Genomic DNA, 23,416 nt, shown 5'->3' on the forward strand with positions numbered 1-23,416 from the left:
CCCGGCAGCTCTAGAATGAAAGTGTTGGTGCACAGCTATTTATGGTGGCCAGGGATGGATATAGAAATCGAAACCTTAGTCAAGAGCTGCATGCAGTGCCAACGGGTACAGGAATTGCCCCCTTCGGCTCCACTGCATCCCTGGGAATGGCCCAGAAGGCCGAGGGTCCACCTCCACAAGGGGCCTTTTATGGGCACAATGTTCCTCTTGATTATAGATGCTCACTCGAAGTGGGTGGATGTATACGAGGTGGGATCACCCACATCTGCCGCCACCATAGACAGATTGTGTCAGAGTTTTGCGATACACGGGTCACCGGGAATGATGGCGTCTGATAATGGAATGGCATTCGCCAGCCAGGAATTCCAAAGATTTGCAAGTCTCAATGGCATAACCCATGTTAAGACCTCGCCATACCACCCTGCATCCAATGGGTTGACCGAGAGGGCAGTCCAGACCTTCAAGTCCGGAATGAAGAAATTGAATGGAGACTATTGCAATGAGATGATCACTTTTCCTACTCAGCTATCGGACTGCGCCACACACGTCCACCGGTATTGTCCCTGCAGAGTTATTGATGAAGAGACGTCTCAGTACATGTTTGAGTCTCATAAGGCCAAATTTAGGGGAGGGTAGAGAGAAGTCTGGAGGACCAGAAAGATGGACGCATCTTCTCTGGCATCTCCACTGGATCTTCCCCTGCCTGTCTCTGCATCTCCATCAGGTCTGTTATGGCTGATTCCAGAGACTTGCCATCTACGTGGGGCTCAGCAGGGGCCTGATCTCCAGCAGTCCTCTGAGTGTCAGACACCTCGACTGTCACACCCTCCATTAGCTGCGGGCACATGTCTGTGATTGTGACCCTGAGCCGCATCTGGAAAGTGCTCCCCCCGAGGTGAATGTCTCTGCTGGTGGAAGGTGCAGGGGAATGCCATGATGGCGTATCCTCTGAGGATTCTGGGTCCTCATCCCCAGGGATGGTGCTTGGGGTAGAGTTGGAGTTAGAGGAAGGCTGTCTGTTCCTCTTACGATGAGAACCTGCAGTCGACAACAAAAATAATTAAATAGTCGTTTGGTAATGGAGAACTTGAGTATTGCTGAAAAAAAGAGACATGTCAAAGTTTTCTGTCTTACACTCATCAGGACATATGCAAGAATACCAAACCTAAAGAGAACAACAATTTATACTTCACGAGAAGAAAGTGCTGATTGGTTGACAAATGGTCTCTGATTGCTAGAGGTGTTGCCACGGAGAATGCACCAGTTAACTGATGGCTAACAGTTAACAGCCAAACTTTGTTTAAATTCAAACCAGCAAGTCATGTAGGTTGACTCTGATTGGTCAAGGCATTTTCCTGGGGAATAAACCAGGGACTGGCTGTCACAGAATCACAGAACTGTTACAGCACGGGAGGAGGCCATTCGGCCCATCCTGACTACACCGGCTCTCCAAATGAGCGTTATGACTCAGTGCCATTCTCCTGCCTTTTCCTGTAACCCTGCACATTGTTTATGTTCAAATAATCATCTAACGCCCTCTTGAAAGCTTCGATTGAACCTGCCTCCACCACACTTGCAGGCAGAGCATTCCAGACTCTAACCACTCGCTGTGTGAAAAAGTCTTTTTTTTTCTCACATCGCATTGGCTCCTTTTGCAAATCACTTTAACCTACCCCACGGGGACTGCAGCGGTTCGAGAAGGCAGCTCACCACCACCTTCTCAAGGGGGCAACTAGGGCTGGGCAATAAATGCTGGCCCGGCCAGGGAAGCCCGCATCCCATGAATGAGAGAAAAGGACTCATTACCCAATTGGATGATGCTTGGCTGTCAGCCAATCAGCTTTCTTTATTTCCCATTTTCAATATCTTTATATCGGGTAAAGAGAAATGCTCGAAGAAAATTTTGAAAAAATTCTTTTGTACTGTCCCAGTGATTTTTCTTCAGGGTTGCAGAGAGCAGAGTCCAGGAGATTGATCTCCAGTTGCTGGAGGGTTGGCAACCCTACGTCTGCCTTGAGACCCTGCGGCTCAGAGACCTGCCCTCCCTGTCAAACCCTGACAGCTTGGCTCAGCATGCCCGAGCTCCGAAGGTCTCTGGAGCAGTTTCTGCAGCGGACGCACGTCCTGCTGACCGCGCAGTGGCTGCTGACCCCCTGGAGTGACCTGGAGTCACCACTTACTCCCCACGTTTAATGTATGAAATCCGGCTCCCTCAGCGATGAGACCATGTCGATGGCTGGCAGGCGCCCTTCACCTGGGACCCGTCCCCAACTCCCGCCCCCTGGTCATGCCCGCCATCCCCAGTTGGGTGGGCGTCGTGGCAGTCGCCTCTCCACAAGAGACAAAAGGACATTGGGCAGCGATTACAAGTGGGGTCAGGGCCTGGAGAAGATCCCGATGTCAGTGTCCCGATGAGGTTGTCAAAATCCAGCCCAGAGTGTCACCTAGTGGTGAAACAGAGAGTTGCAGCCCTCACTGCAACATGGCAATAAAGCTAGAAAGATGCCTATATATAACGCCTTCATTGAACTACAGAATGATACAGCACAGAAAGATACCATTCAGTCCATCGCGCCAGCTTTTTGAAAGAGCTATCCTGTTAATCTTACTCCCCCGCCTTACTTCCCCAAAGCCCTGCTAGTTTTTAACACTTCAAATATTTATCCAACTTCCTTTTGAAAGTTATTATTGAACCTGCTCCCACCACCCATTCAGCCAGTTATGATCATTCACTGTGGACCATATGAAAAGTTATGGCACAGGAAGAGGCCATTCAGCCCATCGTGTCTGTGTTGGCAAAAAAAAAGAGGGGGAAAAAAATAAAATAAATAAACTAGCCACTCATTTTAATCCTATTTATCAGCATCTGGTCTGTGGCATAAAAATAATTCCCTTCCTCTTGCCTCTGTCTGTTCTGTCTAGTATCTTAAAGCAGTTTCCTCTCATTCCTGACCTACTGCCACTGGGAACCGTTTCTCCTTATTTCTCCTTATTGATGCGATCAAACTTATTCATGGTTTGAACACCTCCGTAGATTCACAGAATCACAGATGGTTACAGCACAGGAGAAGGCCATTCAGCCCGTTCTCTCACTGCCAGGCCTCTCAGCTGGTCCTCCTCCCCTGCCCTATCCTCTCAGTCCCTACTCATTTTCCTCTTCAGGTAATTATCCAGTTTCCTTGTGAGGGCCTCAATTGAATGGGCCTGCACCACACTCTCAGCCCGTGCATTCCAGATTCCAACCAGTCGCTGCATTAAGAATGTTCCTCTCCGTGTCGCCTTTGGCTCTCTTGCCACTCAGCTTAAACCTGTGCCCTCTGCTTCTCAATCCCTGCACCAATGGGAACAGTTCCTCCCTATCGACTCTGTCCAGGCCTCATAGTTTTGAACACCTCAATCAAGTCTCCTCTCAACCTTCTCTTCTCAAAGGAAACCAGCCCCAACTTCTCCAATCTATTCGTATAACCGAAGTCCCTCATCGCTGGGACCATTCACGTGAATCTTTTCTGCACCGTCTCTAATGCGTTTACCTCCTTCCTAAAGTGCGGCGCCCAGAACTGGGCACAAACACTCCAGCTGAGGCCAAACCAGTGTTTTGTACAGGTTTCTCATAACTTCCTTGCTTTTGTACCCAGTGTCTCTATTTACAAAGCCCAGGTTCCCAGATGCTTTGTTAGCTGCTTCCTCAACCTGTCCTACCACCTTCAATGGTTTGTGTGAATGCACCCCCAGCTCCCTCTGCCCCTGCACCCCCTTTAGATTTGTACCCAGTGTTTTTTATGTTGTCTCTCCTCATTCTTCCTCCCAAAATGTATCGGTCTGCACCTCAAATCTCCCTTTAAAATCCTCCCTGCTTCGAGGAGAATAATCTCCGCTTCCTTAGTCTCTCCAGGTAACTGAATTGCCTCCTGTCCGGTTCCATCCTAGTAAATCTCCTCTGCACCTTCTCTCCGGCCTAGACATCCTTCCTAAAGTGTGGAGCTCGGAACTGAACGAAATACTCCGGTTGGCGCCTAGGGTGTTGATATATCGGGCAGAGTTTTGCCCTCAGCGGGGGCGGGGGGGCGAGCGGCAGCGGTCAGGAAGCCAACCACCACCCGCAATCGGGACCCTGCCACGATTTCACGCCCGTGCGCCAATTAAGGCCCGCCCAGCATGCAACACTGGCTGCAGCGCTCCGAGCTGCCTGTGTGAGGGGAGGGGAGGGGGGAGGGAGGAGAGAGGAGGGCAAGTGCGCAACTATGCACGCAAGTATGTGCAGGAAAACCTCCCCGAGGCACAGAGCTGCCTCAGGGAGATGAAGGTTTTGAACAATGAAAATAACTAATTTAAAAATGTTTACAGCACGTCCGCTCATGTGACTCTGTCATGTCAGGAATCACTTTGAAAATGTATTTATTTTTTTTAAATCACTGAACGAAACCTCGTCCTGTCCGTGGGATGAGGTTTTGGAAAAAACAGAAGTACCAAAGGCCGCTTGGCCTTTTTGCCTGCGAAAAATTTAATTCAACCGGGGCTTTAATGGCCTAAATAGGGCCTGTTAATTGTCGGCGGGCGGGCTGCCAACTCCCACGCACACACCCGCCAGCCGAAATATCGCGCAAGTGCTCTTGTCCGACGTCACCCCGCGTCATTTTGCGCTCATTGGGGGTCAGGAGCACGCCCGCCCCGACAAACAGAAAATTCTGCCCCTAAAATTTTAACATAACTTTCATATTCTCCGTGGGCAACTTGGATCGCCAAGAGCGGGCGGGATGGGAGTGAATGGGGAGAAAATTAACAACATTTCAATCGCATCTAGATTAGGGTTGCCAACTCTGACTTAATGTATTCCTGGAGGTTTCATCACATGACTTGCCCGCACACCCCAACCATTCATTGGCCAACACATCTGTCCCTGTGACACACGGCACCAATTGGAAACCAAAAAGACTCATGACCCGAATGGAAGATGCTTGACTGTCTGCCGAATAGCCTTGTTTTCCCATTTTCAATATTGGGTAAAGAGAAATGTTCAAATAAAATTTTTTCAAAACACGATCTTTTTTAACGTCCCGGTGATTTTTCTCCAGGGTTGCGCAAACAGCAGTGTCCTGGAAGACTGGTCTTCGATTCTTGGAGGCTCCAGGCCAACTCTGGAGGGTTGGGAACCCGAGTCTGCATCTTGACTCCAAACACACCCCAGAGGTGCTCTCAGCCAGTGAGAAATGGACGTGTCAAAGTCAGGGGTTTAATCATTGCAACCTGGCGAAGACTTGTTGCTGCAATTAAGCTTCCTTAGCATATGTTAATGAGGTGTTGGTGAGTTGAATTTTAATATTTGCAACATTGGTTTCCCAGGGCAACAGAGCAGGAAACGGAGGTGAGTTTATAAGCAGCAGTTCAGGAGAATATTTAAACTGGTCATTGCTCCAGCTGAGATAAACCTCACGCCTGTCGCTCAATCCTCACTTGCTCTTGTGTCGATACAGTTGTTTTTACTTTGCACCACTGGAGGCTTTCAAGCTGACAGGGACGGGGGGCGCGAGCACTGGATGTGTGGTCCCAGCATTGCCAGGGAGGGGAAGTCTTCGGGGGACTTGCATCCCTGAAAGCGGATAAGTCACCAGGGCCCAGATGAAATGGACTCCAGGTTGTTAAAAGAAGCTGGAGAGGAAATAGCGGCTGCTCTGACCAACATCCTCCAACCCTCACTGGGTGCTGGTGAGGTGACGGAGGATTGGAGGTCTGCTAATGTTGTGCCTTTGTTTAAAAATGGAGCGAGGGATAGACCGAATAGTCCCAGGCCAGTCAACCTAACCTCAGTGGTGGAGAAATTATTGGGAATCAATTCTGAGGCACGGGATAGAAAGACACAGAGTAATCGAGGGCTATCAGCATGGATTTGTTAAGGGGAGGTTGTGTCTGACTAAATTGATTGAATCTTTTGAGGATGTAACAAGGAGGATTGATGAGGGCGGTGTAGTTGATGTGGTCTACATGGCAAGGCTTTTGACAAGGCCCCACATGGCAGACTGATTAATAAAATGAAAGCCCACGGGCCCCAAGGGGAATGCGGCAAGTTGGTTAACGCTGTCCTGGCCATTTGGGCAGGTCCCTTGTGATGAGACAATGAAGTGGAATCCAAGGCCCTGACTAGATGAAAGTTCATGATTCTACCCTTAAGGTTTTAGGAGACAGGCTGGAGGCTGTTATAAGAGACGTCTTCCCTGCCCTCTCTGTGACCATGTGGGGCATTGCAGCTGTAATCATACCACTGAATGCATTGGCTCGAAGGCTCCAAGGGGTGTTTGTGACTGATGCTTCCACCTCCAGGGATGACTGCAGCACCCAGGACTCCAACCTTACAGCTGCATGTACCCGTCCCCTCGTCCCTTAAAGATCCCAGGCCATTCACCCCCTTTTCTCTCGCCCTCACTTCTCACCAGACCCCTGAACTCTCTCCTCTCACTTCTTGCCCTGCACCAGCCGGACACGGCAGGCTGTTTGGAGCAGCTGAGGATCTCAGTCCTATGATCCAGGCACCATCATCTCTGCTCCAGAAGCAGACAACCATAAAAGCTGGCAAATCTCAGTCCTTTGGCCCAGTCTTCCAGCACATGGGAGGTAATGCACCATCGGCTATGTACAGTGCTGGGAGACAACACGAGGAGAAAAGCTGATCTGAGAATGGGAGCGAAGTGAGACACCTGGAGAGAGTCGGTAACCTAGATCCTGTCTCTAACCCTCTCTGCTTTCTCCCCCTTGTCATGCGTGGGAGAGTTGACAGGGAGTTGATTGCATTTTTACTAATTATTTCTTTGAACTTTTCAGCAATGTTTTAAAAAAGTGTCTGCACTTTCTTAAAGTTGAAATTTTGAACGTCCCAATTCGTTACATTTGGAATAAATATTTCTGCTCTTGTTGTTTATAAGAAATTTCAGAAATTGTTAAAGTTTTAACTCCCTGTGACAAATCAAAGAATGGTATAATGGTACAGCACAGAAGAAAGCCATTCAGCCCATTGGGTTTGTGCTGGCTCATTTGACAATTAGTCCCGGCCCCTGCTCTTTCCCCATTTCCCTGAATTGTTTTTTTCTCCTTCAAACTTTTATTCAATTCTCTTTGAAAGCTACTATTGAATTTTCCCCTCTTGTCAGGCAGTGTCAGGCAGGTTGCCAACTGTGATTAAATGTATTCCTGGAGGCTTCATCACGTGACCTGCCCCCAACGCTCCAGCCATGAGTGGGCCGACACGTCCATCCTTGTGACGTACGGCCTTCCTACGCCAATTGGAAAGCAAAAATACTCATTACCCAATCGGATGATGCTTGACTGTCAGCCAAACAGCCTTTTTACCCCTATTTTCAATATTTTGATATCTGGTAAAGAGAAATGTTCAAAGAAAATGACAAAGAAGCAATTATCTTTTTAACTGTTCCGATGATTTTTCATCAGGGGGTTGCACACAGCAGTGTCCTGGCATTTGATCTACAATTTGTGGAGACTCCAGGCAATCCCTGGAGAGATGGCAACCCTTACAAGTCCTAACCACTTGTTGCGTAAAAAGGTTTTCTTCACTTAATCCCCGGTTCTTTTGCCAAAACTTCAGAGCTGTGTCCTGTGGTACAGTTTGTCTCTGTTTACTCTGCAAACCCTTCAATATTTTAAACGCCTCTATTAAATCTCCTCTTAGCCTTCCCTGTTTTAAGGCAAACAATCCCAGCTTCTCCAATCTATATGTGGAGTTTAGTCCCTCAGCCCTGGAACCATTCTAGTAAATCTTTTTCTGTAACCTCTCCGAAGCTTTAATGTCCTTCATAAAGTGGGACATCTAAACTTGGACAGGATACTCCAGTGAGGGAATCCAAACTTGGACAGGATACTCCAGTGAGGGCCAAATCGCCGTCAATTGACTCTTGGCCGCACTCCGAATTTTCCTGTCCTGTCTACGGCGATGCCCATCGCTGGAGGGGCCGGAAAATCCCGCCCTCTATCTGCAGTTATAAAGCCCAGGGTGCCGCATGGTTTATTAACTGCTTTGCTAACCTGTCCTGTCATCTTCAAACAGCCCCACTGTTTCTGTTCTCGTACCCTCTTTAAAATTGTACCATGTCGCTCGCATTGTATTTCCTCATCCTCCCTGCCAAATGTGAACAGGAAACAGGTTTATTTATCTTTTTGACCTGGAAAATTCTATTCATTTAATATTAAGAGGTAACAAATGGAGATTATAATAGATCTATAACATCAATATTCTATGGGGAGACAGCAGTGCAGTGATCATTCACTGGGCTTGTGATCCAGGCTTAATCCTCTGAGTAGATGGGGTCAAATCCCACCATGGGAGCTGGTAGAATTTAAATTTCATTAAAAAAAAGTCAGGAATATAAAGCTAGTCTTAGTAATGATGACCATGAAGCTGTTGTTAAAAACCCATCTGATTCATTAATGTCCTTTAGTGAATGTGATTGCCTCTGACCTCACACTGTACTTTCCTTTATAAAATAAAATCCTCATTGCTATTTCTAAATTTTAAAAGTGGACCTTGGCTGAACATGCTCCTTAAAATGGTTGAACCTATGTCTGCCTGTGACCCCAGAACAAAATAAGCCACTTTGCCGTTTCAGGGAAACGCACACCTCGTTGTCTCTGAGGAGCCACTAACGATGACCTGGGGACTGCACAGCCCAACTTCAAAAGATCTATAAAAAGGCCATTTGCATCTGATAATCCAGGCTTGTCAGCAGGAGACAGAGGGTCTGCTAAGACAGAAGGGCCTCTCAAGTATTCCTTTCAACTCATAATGGCTGGGATATTTAGCAGTCTTTGAGACCCAGCCGAATTCCTGATGCTGGATACACATCCTTCGTTAAAGACCTGCTGAGCTGAATAGCTCAGTCTGCTCTTTAACATCTGACTAGCAGCCACACACAGAAAGGAGCTCTGCTCAGGTTGGGCACCTGGATCCACCTACGCTGCTTCTGTTGGAAATTCTGTGCCATCACCTACAAGACTGATTGATCTCTGGATGTGTTTCTCTTCTTGTGAAGTCAACACCAGCAGGTTTTCAGCCTGCTGACCTCCGTGAAGGAATATCTCATTGGACTTTGATTCTGGGCTCAGGAACCAATATTTATTTTCTCTGTGGTCTCTGTACTGTAAAACTTCCTTTTCTGTATCCTTCTCTTTACTTTCAGAGTGTGGAGGTGATGTTACAAACCCTCATTCCCGCACTTTGAATCTGTGCAAATAAACTAACCCTTTGAGTTCATTTTCTCGAGTTTACTGTGGGGTTATTAATAGAAACTTGCATCGCACAGAAACCGAGGAGAGGGAAACAAATAACAAGAAGGAAATCTGCTGTCTTTACCAGGTCTGGCTGTAATGAGGTCAGGAGCTGACTGGCCCTGGCAGAATCCAAACTGGGTGTCAGTGAGCAGGTTATTGTGAAGCATGTGCCGCTTGATAGCACTGTTGAAGACCCCTTCCATCACTATACTGATGATGGAGAGTAGACTGATGGGATGGTAATTGGCCGTGTTGGATTTGTCCTGCTTTTTGTATACAGGACATACCTGGGCAATTTTCCACATGGCTGGGTAGATGCCAGTGTTGTAGCTGTACTGGAACAGCTTGGCTAGGGGTGCGGCAAGTTCTGGAGCACAAGTCTTCAGTACTGTTGCCAGAATATTGTCAGGGCCCATAGCATTTGCAGTATCCAGTGCCTTCAGCTGTTACCTGATTTCACGTGGAGTGAATCGAATTGGCTGAAGACTGGCATCTGTGATGCTGGGGACCTCCAGGGGAGGCCGAGATGGATCCGTCAATCTGTAAGACTGAACCTCAATCCCATGGGAGTGCCATTGATTGCTCCAAGCGCCCCTGACATCCTATAACTCTCCAGTGATTCCTGCTGCTCCAGTGAATGCTACATCAAATTGAATGAAAGAGAGAAAAGAAAGACTTGCATTGAGATAGCACTTTTCACGTCTCAAAGCACTCGACAGCCAATGAAGTACTTTTCAAATTGCAGTCAGGGTTGTAATGTAAGAAATGTGGCAGCCAGTATACACAGAGCAAACTCCCACAAACAGCAATGTGATAATGACCTGATCATCTCTTGTTATGAAGTTGATTGCGACATCAGTATTGGCCAGGACAGCAGGGCGAACTCCTTCAAAATGCTGACATGGGATCTTTTACATCCATCCAGGAAAGCAGGTAGAGGCTCGGTTTAATATCTCACCCAAAAGACAGCACTTCCGACTATGCAGCACATTCTCAGCACTGCACAGCTTTGATTTTGATGAAACAAACATAGCAACACAGAAAACGTACAGCACAAACAGAGGTCATTAGGCCCTTCATGTCTGTGCTGACTGAAGAAGAGTTGTCTCACCTAATTCCACGTTCCAGTTATTGGTCCATATCCCTGGAGGTTTCAGTATTTCAAGTACATAATCCATGTGTTTTTTAAATGCGATGAGGGTTTCTGCCTCTCCCCCACCTTCAGGCAGTGAGTTCCAGACCCCCCACCACCCTCTGGATGAAAACATTTCTCCTTAAATCCTTCCACCGACTACTTTAAATCACTGCTCCTGTTACTGACCCCTCAACCAAGGGGAATGGATCCTTCCCACCCACTCTCTCCAGTCCCCTCATACACCTCAATTACATCTCCCCTCAGCCCCCTCTGTTCCAAAGAGAACAATCCCAGCCCATCCAATGCTTCCTCGTGACTAAAATTCTCCATTCCTGGCAACTTCCTCATAAATCTCCTCTCTACCCTCTCTAGTGCAATCACAACCTTCCTGAAATGCAGTAACCAGAACTGTACGCAATCCCCTAGCTGTGACCTAGTTAATGTTTTATACAGTTCCAGTATAATCTTCCTGCTCTTACACTCTGTACATTGACCAATAATAAAAATCCTATATGCCTTTTTAACAACCTTATCGACCTATTCTGCTACCTTCAGGGATCTGTGGACATTCACTCCAAGGTCCCTCACTTCCTCTACATCTCTCAGTATCCTCCCATTTATTGTGTATTCCTTTGCCTTGTTTGACCTCCCCAAATGCATCACCTCACACTTCTCCAGACTGAATTCCATTTGCCACTTTTCTGACCACTTGACCAGCCCATTGATATCTTCCTGCAGTCTATAGCTTCCCTCCTCACCACCAACTACAAGGCCAATTTTCTGTATCACCTGCAAACTTCTTAATCATGCCCCTTACAGTTAAGGCCAAATCATTGATATATATACACTATGATCAACAAGGGACTAACAAATTTTTTGAGGAGGTGACCAGGTGTGTAGATGAGGGTAGTGCAGTTGATGTAGTTTAAATGGATTTCAGCAAAGCCTTTGACAAGGTCCCACATGGGAGGCTTATAAAGAAGGCAAATGCACATGGGATACAGGGTAATTTGATAAGGTGGATTCAAATTTGGGTTAGTTGTAGGAGACAGAAGGTGATGACAGAAGGATGCTTTAGTGACTGGAAGCCAGTGTCCAGTGGCGTACCACAGGCATCTGTGCTGGATCCCCTATTATTCGTCATTTACATAAATGACACAGATGACTATGTGGGGGGAAGGATTAGTAAGTTTGCGGATGACACAAAGATTGGCCGGGTGGTTAACAGTGAGGTTGAGTTTCAGGGGTGACCTGATCGAGGTATACAAAATTATGAGGGGCAAGGACAGGGTGGATAGGGAGCAGCTGTTCCCCTTAGTTGAAGGGTCAGTCACGAGGGGACATAAGTTCAAGGTGAGGGGCAGGAGGTTTGGGGGGATGTGAGGAAAAACGTTTTTACCCAGAGGGTGGTGACGGTCTGGAATGCGCTGCCTGGGAGGGTGGTGGAAGCGGGTTGCCTCACATCCTCTAAAAAGTACCTGGATGAGCACTTGGCCCGTCATAACATTCAAGGCTATGGGCCAAGTGCTGGTAAATGGGATTAGGTAGGTAGGTCAGGTGTTTCTCACATGTCGGTGCAGACTCAATGGGCCGAAGGGCCTCTTCTGCACTGTGTGATTCTGTGATTCTGTGAAACTGCACTGAGCCCTGCAGAACCCCACTGGAAACAGCCTTACAGCCTTAAAAACACCTGTCAACCATTGCCCTTTGCTTCCTACCACCGGGAATCCAATTTTGGATCTAACTTGCCCCCTTCCCATGGATCCCATGGGCTTTTACTTTTTTGTCCAGTTTTTCATATGGAACATTACCAAACCCTTGCTAAAATCCATATCGACTGCAGTAAACACATTATTCACATCAACCCTCCTTATCACCTCCTCAAAAAATTCAGTCAAGTTTGGCAGACATAACCTTCCCTAAACAAATCCATAATGATTGAACCTGTTTAATTGTTGACATTTCAAATGATGATTTACATTGTCCCTTTAGAATTTTTTTCCAATAATTTGCCCACCACCGAGATCAGGCTGACTGGTCTGTAAGGACTTGGTCTATTCCTTTCTCCTTTTTTAAACACCGGGACAAAGTTAGCAGTTCTTCAGTCGTCCAACTCCACATCTGTGGCCAGAGAGGATTGGACAACACAACAGTCAGAGCGTCCACTAATTCTTCCCTTGCTTCTCCTAGCAGCCTCGGATACAATTCATCCAGGCCTGGGGTTGATCCACTTTCAAAGATGCTTAACCCCTTAACATTTCCTCTCTCTGGATGGATTACACCCCAGAGTTCTGAAGGAGATAGCTGAAGAGATAGTGGAGGCGTTAGTGGTGATCTTTCAGGAATCACTGGAGTCAGGGAGGGTCCCAGAGGACTGGAAAATCGCTAATGTAACCCCTCTGTTTAAGAAGGGAGTGAGGCAAAAGACGGGAAATTACAGGCCGATTAGCCTGACCTCGGTCGTTGGTAAGATTTTAGAGTCCATTATTAAGGATGAGATTTCAGAATACTTGGAAGTGCATGGTAAAATCGGGCAAAGTCAGCATGGTTTCATCAAGGGGAGATCATGCATGACAAATCTGTTAGAATTCTTTGAGGAGGTAATGAGTAGGTTAGACAAAGGAGAGCCAATGGATGTTATCTACTTGGACTTCCAGAAGGCCTTTGACAAGGTGCTGCACAGGGGGCTGCTCAGTAAGATAAGAGCCCATGGTGTTAGAGGCAAGGTACTAGCATGGATAGAAGATTGGCTGTCTGGCAGGAGGCAGAGAGTGGGGATAAGGGGGTCCTTCTCAGGATGGCGGCCGGTGACTAGTGGAGTTCCTCAGGGGTCAGTGTTGGGACCACAACTTTTCACTTTATACATTAATGATCTAGATGAAGGAACTGAGGACATCCTGGCTAAGTTTGCAGATGATACAAAGATAGGTGGAGGGACAGGTTGTATTGAGGAGGCAAGGAGGCTGCAGAAGGATTTGGACAGGGTAGGAGAATGGGCAAAGAAGTGGCAGATGGAATACAACGTGGGGAAGTGTGAGGTCATGCACTTTGGTAGGAAGAATAGAGGCATAGACTATTTTCTAAATGGGGAGAGAATTCAGAAATCTGGAGTGCAAAGGGACTTGGGAGTCCTAGTCCAGGATTGTCTTAAGGTTAACTTGCAGGTTGAGTCGGTAGTTAGGAAGGCAAATGCAATGTTGGCATTTATTTTGAGAGGACTAGAATATAAAAGCAGGGATGTGCTGCTGAGGCTTTATAAGGCTCTGGTCAGACCACATTTAGAATATTGTAAGCAATTTTGGGCCCCATATCTCAGGAAGGATGTTCTGACCCTGGAGAGGGTCCAGAGGAAGTTCACGAGAACGATCCCAGGAATGAAAGGCTTAACATATGAGGAATGTTTGAGGACTCTGGGTCTATACTCGATGGAGTTTAGAAGGATTAGGGGGGATCTGATTGAAACTTACAGAATACCGAAAGGCCTGGATAGAGTGGACGTGGGGAAGATGTTTCCATTAGTAGGAGAAACTAGGACCCGAGGGCACAGTCTCAGAGTAAAGGGCAGACCTTTTAGAACAGAGATGAAGAGAAACTTCTTTAGCCAGAGAGTGGTGAATCTATGGAATTCATTGCCACAGAAGGCTGTGGAGGCCAGGTCATTGAGTGTATTTAAGACGGAGATAGATAGGTTCTTGATTGGTAAGGGGATCAAAGGTTACGGGGAGAAGGCGGGAGAATGGGGTTGAGAAACTTATCAGCCATGATTGAATGGCGGAGCAAACTCGATGGGCCGAATGGCCTAATTTCTGCTCCTATGTCTTATGGTCTATCTGGCCTGAATAGTCCCAGATTTGCACTAAGTGCAGCAGCGGGTGTGAAAAAAATTGTTTTACCCGCCGGCCGCAATGGCGGGATTTTGTGCTGTATCATCCCGTTCCTGGCGAGTCCCGTCTCATTAATAACGCTTTCCCAGGAAACACACGGCCTCTGATATGACCGCCCCGCCATCACCACAGGCCTTCAATAAGCCAGGTGCCATGTTTAAAGGGAGCCCTGTACTGAGCTGGCTCTTCTGAAGACACCAGAAGCTGCTGGAAAGTCACGGCTGCTAAAGGGAGGAAACACACTGGAGCCAAATTTAGCAACGCCTCCCTCGGGAGCCGACTGGACACAGTGGAGGCCGGCTGTGAAATCCTCTACCCCCGGTCTGGACAAAGACCAGCAAGCAAGGTCACCAATCCGGCGTGAGAGGCAGTGGCAGTGGTGGTCAGCGCCAACACCCTGCAACAGAGGACAGCCACCCACTGCAGGGAGAGGCTGAATGATCTCCTCCGTTCCATAGGGTAAGTCACTCTTCTCATCGCTCTCAACTCACACACTCACAAACCCATCGCACATCCACAGGGATCTCACTCACTGCCAGTTCCAGGGACATCACCATTCACTCTCTCACACACACCTTTATCTGCCATGTGGATACTGTCCATGGCACCACTCAGCACCCATAAATGCCAGGCATCCTTATCATCTGGCTTACACTTACACTCTCTCCATCTCTATTTATGCAGGACAAGCTGGCACACAACAAGAGGGAGAGGTCGCAGACCGGTGGAGGAATGCCTGGCATCAAGGTCGTCACAGACTTTGTAAATGGAGCCATCCAGCTGGCTGGTGAGGATCTGGACTGTTCCTGTGCTGACGGTGAGGTCGACGCTGCTCAAGCAAGTGAGGATCCAGCAGTGCAACATCCATCAGACAACCAGGCTGTGAGTGATGTGTCCTGTTTCACAGGCCACTGCCCTGCACTGATTATCTCCATTTGCTTCCATAGGCACATCTGGGAAGCAGCCGAGAGGGGTGCATGAGCCAGGCCCTCGACTCAAGCACAAAGATGCCTCAGAAGAGGAATCTGGAGGCACCCTCTCTGAAGTCCCGTCACAGAGTCACCCACACCCTCCACCAGCGCAGAGACACACACCTCGGTGTGACCTGGCTTTAGAGTAGCCTCGGGATCACAATCTGGTGAGCACATCGCACCGTCTGATCCAGGTGGAGGCAGGGACTTCCCAGATCCCCGGCACTCGGAGGAGCTGCTGGAGGCCAGAACGTTGCTGAGTCCGAGTCAGATGATGAGCCTCTGGGCTCGGTCCTGTCACAGTTGCTGGAGCTGCAAGTTCAGGAACATCAGGAAGGGATGTCCACTGCACTCCTCAGATTACAAGGCACGATGGAGGAGCCCATCCGTCTTCAGGCTGAGGTGATAGCGCCAGCATTGCAACGCACCGAGGTCAACACTGGTAGGATGGAGGCCGCCATGGAGACCTTGGTCCAGGATATCGCTCCTGCACTGCTGTGCGGGCTCAACTCCATCGCTGATGCCATAGTTGGCCTCTAACAATATCAATGCGAGGAGGATGCAGTGCAGCTCGATTTCACTCCAACTACCCCTTCTCCTCAAGGAGCCAACCAGAGGCCCTCAGACACCCATAGGGAGGGGGATCAGCAGGTGCACATCCCGGGGCCATCCATCCAGGTGACTCCGGAAGTGTCCAGCCCATCCGAATCCCCTCTTCCTCTGACCCCAGCAGCCCCCAGCTCCACAGGCCGAGGAGGGTGCCACTGCCACACAGCAGGACCCCGAAAACAGGCCGGGACCCTCCAGATCTAGGCCCTCCAGAGGACGCACACTGAAGTCATCACAGTCAGGGCATCACAGTCAGCAGGCTGGCTCCACCTCCACTGTGGATGTCCGGGGAGCACCAAGACATAGCAGCAGGGTGAGGAAGGTTCAGAAGATGTAGTTTCTCAGACTGGGCCTGGGTATTAATCACTTAATTGTACATAATGTTCACTATTGTCAATAAACTCCCACGAACGTCTCCCTGCCTATGGCTCCTTGTTCTGATGAACAGTGTTCTTGTCACTCAGATGTGAAACCTTTCTGTACAAGATAAAGGCAGGTGTCTCAGTCCAGGGCCTCTTCTCTGTGCTTTGTGTAACCTTCAGACCAAAGTGATGGTCCAACCTCACACTCATTGGACACATTACTGATGCCTGCACCTCGATGGTGCTGGTCATTGCTGCCAGAATGTCGTGGGCAGGTGTCACAGAGTTCCCTCATTCTCTCTGTGTGCTCTCAGCACCTTTAAGGTGGAGCTGACCCCCCATCTCTTCAGCATCTGTGACCAGTGATGCTGTGCTGCTGAAAGGGACAGGTACTGAAGGCTGACAAGGGACCAGGTGCATTTAAAGTTTCATGGCTGTACCTCCATAATGTGACCCTGATCACAGAGCGCAAACAAACTGCCCTCAGCCAGACAGGAGTCAGACATTCTCAGAGGCTGTGTGAAGATCTATGGAGTGTCCTCACTGCATGTCTTCATCATCCTCCTGGAATTGAGTGACTATTAGGGCCTCTGCTATATCTCCATGACAGGAGCATTCTCACAGAGGGTATGTGCACTGCCATTGGCCACACGGGAGTCAAACGTTCACAGATGCAATGTGAGGATGTCAGGACTGTCCCTGCTGCATCTTGTCAGCATCACACACGAATCTTCGAGCGAGGAGGGCCTCCTGAGCGTGCCTGCCTCATCTGGCCAGTGCGATGGTCTCATCACCGGCATCTCCGCCTTCAACATCTCATCACTGTCATCCCCTTCGACATCCTCCTCATCGGAGAAGATGTGGGCAGCTCTGCCATCTCCTCCTCAGACGTAGGCCTATAGGATGTGTTCATGGTGGTCACACACCAGCTGAATGTTTAGTGAGTGGAAGCCCTTGCGGTTAATGTAGTTGAAGTGCTTGTTGCCATGGAGATCTAAGCCCCACATGAGTGCAGTTGATGTCACCCTGCACCTGTGGAAAGCCAGAGATCTGGGCAAATCCCAGCCCTTTTGCTTCCTGCCTTTCCTGATCCTGAGTGAAATGCACAAAGTTCTGTGTCTTGTGAAGATAGCGTCTGTGACCTCCTGGATACTCTTGTGTGTTGAGGCTTGTGAGACCCGGCACAGGTCACCTGTGGAGCCCTGGAAGGAGCTGCTGGTGTAAAAATTGAGCACCGTAGTCACTTTCACGGCCATTGGCAGTGGATGCCCTCCATGTCCCCGTGGTGCCAAATCCTGCAGCAGGTGGTGGATGTGACTGACCAGTTCCCTGGACATGCGCAGTCTTCAGTGACACTGGTTTTCAGTCATCTTCCAGATTGACAAGCGCTGTCTATAGACCCTGGGTCTAGCGAGGCGCCTACGAGTGACGGCTCTCTGTGGATCTTCCTCTGCATATGCAGCAGGCCCTGCCACCCCTTCATCTTGAGGGAGGTGCTCCTCCCTTTGCTGAGCCAAGTGCCTCCGCCGCTCTCTTCTTCTTCTTCTCTGTTCCCTGTAAACCATGAGGAAGTCACTAAATCACCAGGCTCCATGATCCTGATGTTCTCCCCTTGCAGGACCAAAGAGAGAGATGTGTGGGTTAGAATATATGTCCTAAGAACCTCTCTTGGTCAAGTCTGAAGGCCCCTTCACGCATGCAGGAGAGTGTTGGCCACCACTTGGATGGTCAGAGTTTAGTGCGCTGCATGGCTGCCCGAAACCCCACCCACCTCCGCCCCTCTCCACCTGACCGATTGGCAGCAGCTTTGCCCATTGGACTGCAGGCTGTGCTCTCAGCTCAGGCACAGTCATTCTCCTAACCCGCACTGCAAGGCTGCACTGTTAGCTTGAACCATGGGGGAAACTGGTCCAAACCGGGATGATGACATTGCACAGGGGCTGTGAGTGTCTCCACCAGTGACTGCTCCATGGCCACTGTAATAACCTTGATGTACCTGACAGGTTTCTTACTTGAAACATATAACTGTTTACGGAGCTCTTGTAGAAGCTACACGCTTGACCAGATCCATGGCTAGAAATTTCTGCCCTTAAGATTACCCCTGCTTGGGGCTGGCTCGTCTGTATCATCGCGTGATCCTGAGAAGCTGTAGGAAAGGTTTTACCTACAGTCACTGCAGCCACCTTTTACAAGGGGATTGTACAGCTTGCCCAGTCGGCTAATTGTTTTGCTGACCCCTAAAGTACACACTGATTTGCAATCTACACCCAAGGAGTGAAAAGTTCTGGAGCATTTGATGGCACTTTCATGTTTTTGCATTGCTTGAGTGGACAGAAATGCTTCAGAGTCCCGACTCTGAGCATCTCAATGGAGCTGCAGCTGAATGGTCTCAGCTGTGGAAGAACGTTCACTTTTAACAAGCTTATCCAAGGTGCATGGCCACTTCCCTCACCCGCCCATCTCCCCATCCCACCAGCATGTGCTTTGGGTACTTCCTTCAGCCTGTGCTGCCTTATCCCACCCTTGGCCTGACCCACACGGGAGTCCTTGGCCTGGCACTGTACTGAAAGCCAGCCGGGGAAAAGTGACTTACCTGCGTGGTGCCTCTTCCTTGGTCTCCTACAGGTGATGCCTGCGAGTGCTGAGCAAGGTGGTGTGCGCTCATCTCCGAGCTCCCCTCCAAGTTCAGGCCACCAGGTGCAGGCCTTTTAAAGGCAGACGTGAATCACGCCGACATGGGCAGTAAATTTGCCGTGGCGGTTGCTGACTCCGGCAAGCAGGGCTTATAATGAGATGCAAATGTATTAAAATGATATTCCCGACATGCGGCGGCGGGAAACGTGGTCCATCATTGACAGGTGGAGCGGACAAACGCAAAGTGGTTTCACGACGGCCTGAAACCGATTTTGGCCTTCTCGCCCATATTGCTCTCCCCCCTGCCCCGCCCACCATGATGCCTGACGCTAACAGGACCGGACAATTCCGCCCACTATCTTTATCCCGTCCAATATTTCGCCTCCTCCTCCCCCTTAACTACAATGCCTGCATCACTCCCCCTCTTTCAGAAAGGCAGGTGCGAAGCATTCAACAAGAACTATTCCACCTCCATTCTCAAGTTACCTTTTCAGTGTCTGATAGACCATATTCTTTCCTTAGTTGGCCTTTTGCTCTTCTTGCACTTACCTTTAGATTTTTCTTAATTTTCCTTGCCAATATTTTTCATGCCCTCTCTTTGCTTTCCTAATTTCCTTTTTAACTTCACACAGTATCTTTCACACTCCACCAGGCTCTGTGTAATATCGAGCTCTCCGTATATGACATAAGCCTCCCTTTTTGAGCTTATCCAACTCAATATGCTGTTTGTCACACCGGGGGGTGTGGGGGAGATGGAGGAGGGAGGTGGTCTAGAACTGGGAGTCCCATACTTTTTCTTTGTCTGTACCCTCTCAATCTCCTCCTTCAATGCAGCCACAAGTGCCAGGGCCACTTGGCTCCTGACCTCTTTACAGCCTTGGTCCAAACATGGACAAAAGAGATGAATTTCAGAGGGGAGGTGAGATTGACTGTCCTTAATGTAAAGGCAGCATTTGAGTGAGTGTGGCATCAAGAAGCCAAGAGCTAAAAAATGGAAGTCAATATGAATTATGGGGAAAACTCTCCACTGGTTGGAGTCATACCCAGCACAACAGGTGATGGTTGTAGTTGTTGGAGGTCAATCATCTCAGTTCCAGGACATCACTGCAGGAGTTCCTCAGGGTAGTGTCCTCAGCCCAACCACCTTCAGCTGCTTCATCAATGACCTTCCCTCCAGTGTAAGGTCAGAAGTGGAGATGTTTGCTGACGACTGTACAATATTCAGCATTATTTGTGACTCCTCAGATATTAAAGCAGTCTGTGTCCAAATGCAGCAAGACTTTGACAATATTCAGGCTTGGGCTGATAAGTGGCAAGTAACATTCGCGCCACCCAAGTACCATGCAATGATCATCTCGTACAAAACAGAACCTAACCATCTTCCCTTGACATTGAATGATATTACTGTCACTGAATCCCCCAATATCAAAACCCTGGGTCAGCCACATAAATACTATGACTAAAGAACAGGTCAGAGTTTAGGAGTTCTGTGGCAAGTAACTCACCTCCTGACTCCCCAAAGCCTATCCACAAATTACAAGGCACACATCAGAGTGTAATGGAATACTCTTCACTTGTCTGAATGAGTACAGCTCCAACGACAGTGAAGAAGTTCAACACCATCCAAGACAAAGCAGCCTTTTGATCAGCACGCTATTCACAATGTCAAACATTCACAGTGGCAGCAGTGTGTGTACCAACTACAAGAGGCACTGCAGCAACTCACCCAGGCTCCTCCTTCCAAACACACGACCTCTACCACCTAGAACGATAAGGGCAGCAGATGCATGGGGCCACCACCACCTGCAAGTTCCCGTAAAAGTCACACACCATCCTGACTTGGAAATATATCGCCGTTCCTTCACTGTCGCTGGGTTAAATTTCCAGAACTCCCTCCCTAACAGCACTGTGGGTGTACCTACACCACATGGACTGCAGCGGTTCAAGAAGGCAGCTCACCACCACCTTCTCAAGAGCAATTAGGGATGGGCAATAAATGCTGGCCCAGCCAGCGACGCCCACATCCCGTGAATGAATAAAAGAAAATGGCTCTGGGATTGCTTTATCTCTAAGTTTCCAGTCCACTTTTACCAAATCGCATCCCAGCTTAGTAAAATTGGCTTTTATCCAAATTCAGAAATCTTACTCCTCGTCCATCTTTGTCCTTTTCAATAACGACACTAAGTCTAACTGTGTAATGAATTATCAGAGCAATGCCATCCAGGAAAACAGCAGGGATAAATCACAAAGCGACATCACAGAGCAAGGAGCTGCTTGGGGTGAATATATCGGTGTATGTTTAATTTACATTAATCCACTATAAAATATAATCATCAGCTACAAACTATAATTACCAACTACTGACAGCAGAGTGCTGGGCCCATAACTCAGAGGTCGATGGACCAAAACCATCCTCGGCTGTTTATGAAAGTGGCAGGAAGGAGCAGGAGTTCAGGGCCATGAAAGTGTGTGAAGGAGAGAGAGCTTGACGCCATAAAATCAGTGAGAGAGAGCAGGGGTTCAGGACCATTAAAACAGCAAGAGAGAGCTGGGGTTCTGGCGAGAGAAAGCAGGAACTCGGAGCCATTAAAGTGGTCAGAGAGAGTGGGAGTTCGGGGCTATCAAAATGGTGAGAGAGAGCGGGAGTTCTGGTGAGAAAGAGCAGGAGATCGGGGCCGTTAAAGCGGTGAGAGAGAGCGGGAGATCGGGGCCGTTAAAGCGATGAGAGAGAGTGGGAGTTCAGGGCTATCGAAGTGGTGAGAGAGAGTGGGAGTTCAGGGCTATCGAAGTGGTGAGAGAGAGTGGGTGTTTGGCTCTCTCTCGCTCTCTCTCTCTGTTACACAGTCTCTGGGTTCAGAGCCATATTCAGGAACAAAAATTGAGGGGTGGTATCATTGGAAAGTTGTAAGCTGATTGGCTGGTGAGCGTTGCTGCTTCGGGACTGAATCTAAACAACTGGTAGATTAAAGACAATTAAATATTAATAATAAGTAACAAGTGAGTAGCTGGTGAGTATTATCTTTTATTTCTAAGGAATGACAAGAAGAAAGAAAAATGAGGGGTGGCACTAATCACAAAAGGGTGAGATTGTTACAATAGTGAGAAATGATCATGGCTAAAAGATCAATATGTGGAGTCAGTTTAGGTGGACATAAGAAATATCAAGGGAAAGAAGTCACTGTTGGGAGAAATTTATAGGCCCCATGGCAGCAGCTACACTGTAGGACAGAATACACATCAAGAAATAATGAGGGCTTAGAACAAACATACTGCAATAATTGTGGACAATTTTAATCTTCGTATGAACTGGGCAAATCAAATTGGCACTGGTAACCCGGAGGATGTGTTCGTGAGTGCATTTGGATAGTTTCTTGGGACAATACATGCTAGAACCAACCAGAGAGCAGATTACATTAGATCTGGTAATGTGTAATGAGACAGGTTAATTAATAACCTCATAGTAAAGGATCCTCTATGCAAGAGTCATCATAATATAATAGAATTTCACATTCAGTTTGAGGGTGAGAAATGTGTGTCTAAAACTAGTGTCTTAAACTTAACTAAGGGCATAAAAAATAGGAGTAGGCCTTTGAGCCCTTTGAGTCTACTCCGCCATTCAATGAGGTTGTGGTTGATCTTCTACTTCAACACCATTTTCCTGAACTATCACTGTATCTCTTGATGTTTTTAATTTGTAGAAATCTATCGATCTCGGTCTTGAACATACTCAACAACTGGGCCTCCACAGCTCTGACCGAGAATTCCAAAGATTCACCACTCTCTGAGTGAAGAAATTCCTCATCTCATTCCTAAATGGCCTGCCCCTTATTCTAAGGCTGTGTCCCCTGGTTCTAGACCACCCACCCTAGCCAAGGGAAGCATGCTTCATGCACCACCCTGTTGAACCCTGCAAGAATTTTGTATGTTTGAATGAAATCACCCTCTCATTCTTCTAAACTCTAGAGAATAAAGGTCCAATCTAACTTAATATTTCCTCATCTTTCCTCATCCCTCCATCCCAGGAATTAGTTTGGTGAATTTTCGTTGCACTAAAGACAATTATAAAGATATTGTTACGCCCAGTCCCTGGGCAAGGTCCCCCAATTTGTTAACTCCTTGAACAGGACCCCAATTTTATTATGCTCCCGGGTGAGAAGGAATGAGCTGGCTCCCCTTCTTTATTCAACCCCCTTGGTTGGTCACAACAAGGTTAAGTTAAAAGGGATCCCTTCCCCCGTGGATACCTTTTCCCAGTCCAAATGCATTTATTTTTTAGGAGGAGTCAATTTAACCAGGCTTTCTTGAGTCAAAAAAGAGTAAGTTTATTAGTTACTAAAACCTGAGAAAAGTGATAAAAATGCAACACACATACATGAGAAGCTAAGAGTCTAAATAAAAATTAAAAGGAAATATACAAATCTGTCTTTAGCTTGTCCGTGAGGTGTAGATGGCAGTGCGTTCTGACCGTTAAGTTGGGTAATTCCAGTAGAGTTGACTTTGGCAATGTTGCAGTTGGTTTGGTGACACTTGGTTCTGCAGGGTAGCTGAAGA

The sequence above is a fragment of the Cetorhinus maximus genome, chromosome 27 (assembly GCF_964194155.1).
Source record: "Cetorhinus maximus chromosome 27, sCetMax3.hap1.1, whole genome shotgun sequence".
Classification (NCBI taxonomy): Eukaryota; Metazoa; Chordata; class Chondrichthyes; order Lamniformes; family Cetorhinidae; genus Cetorhinus; species Cetorhinus maximus.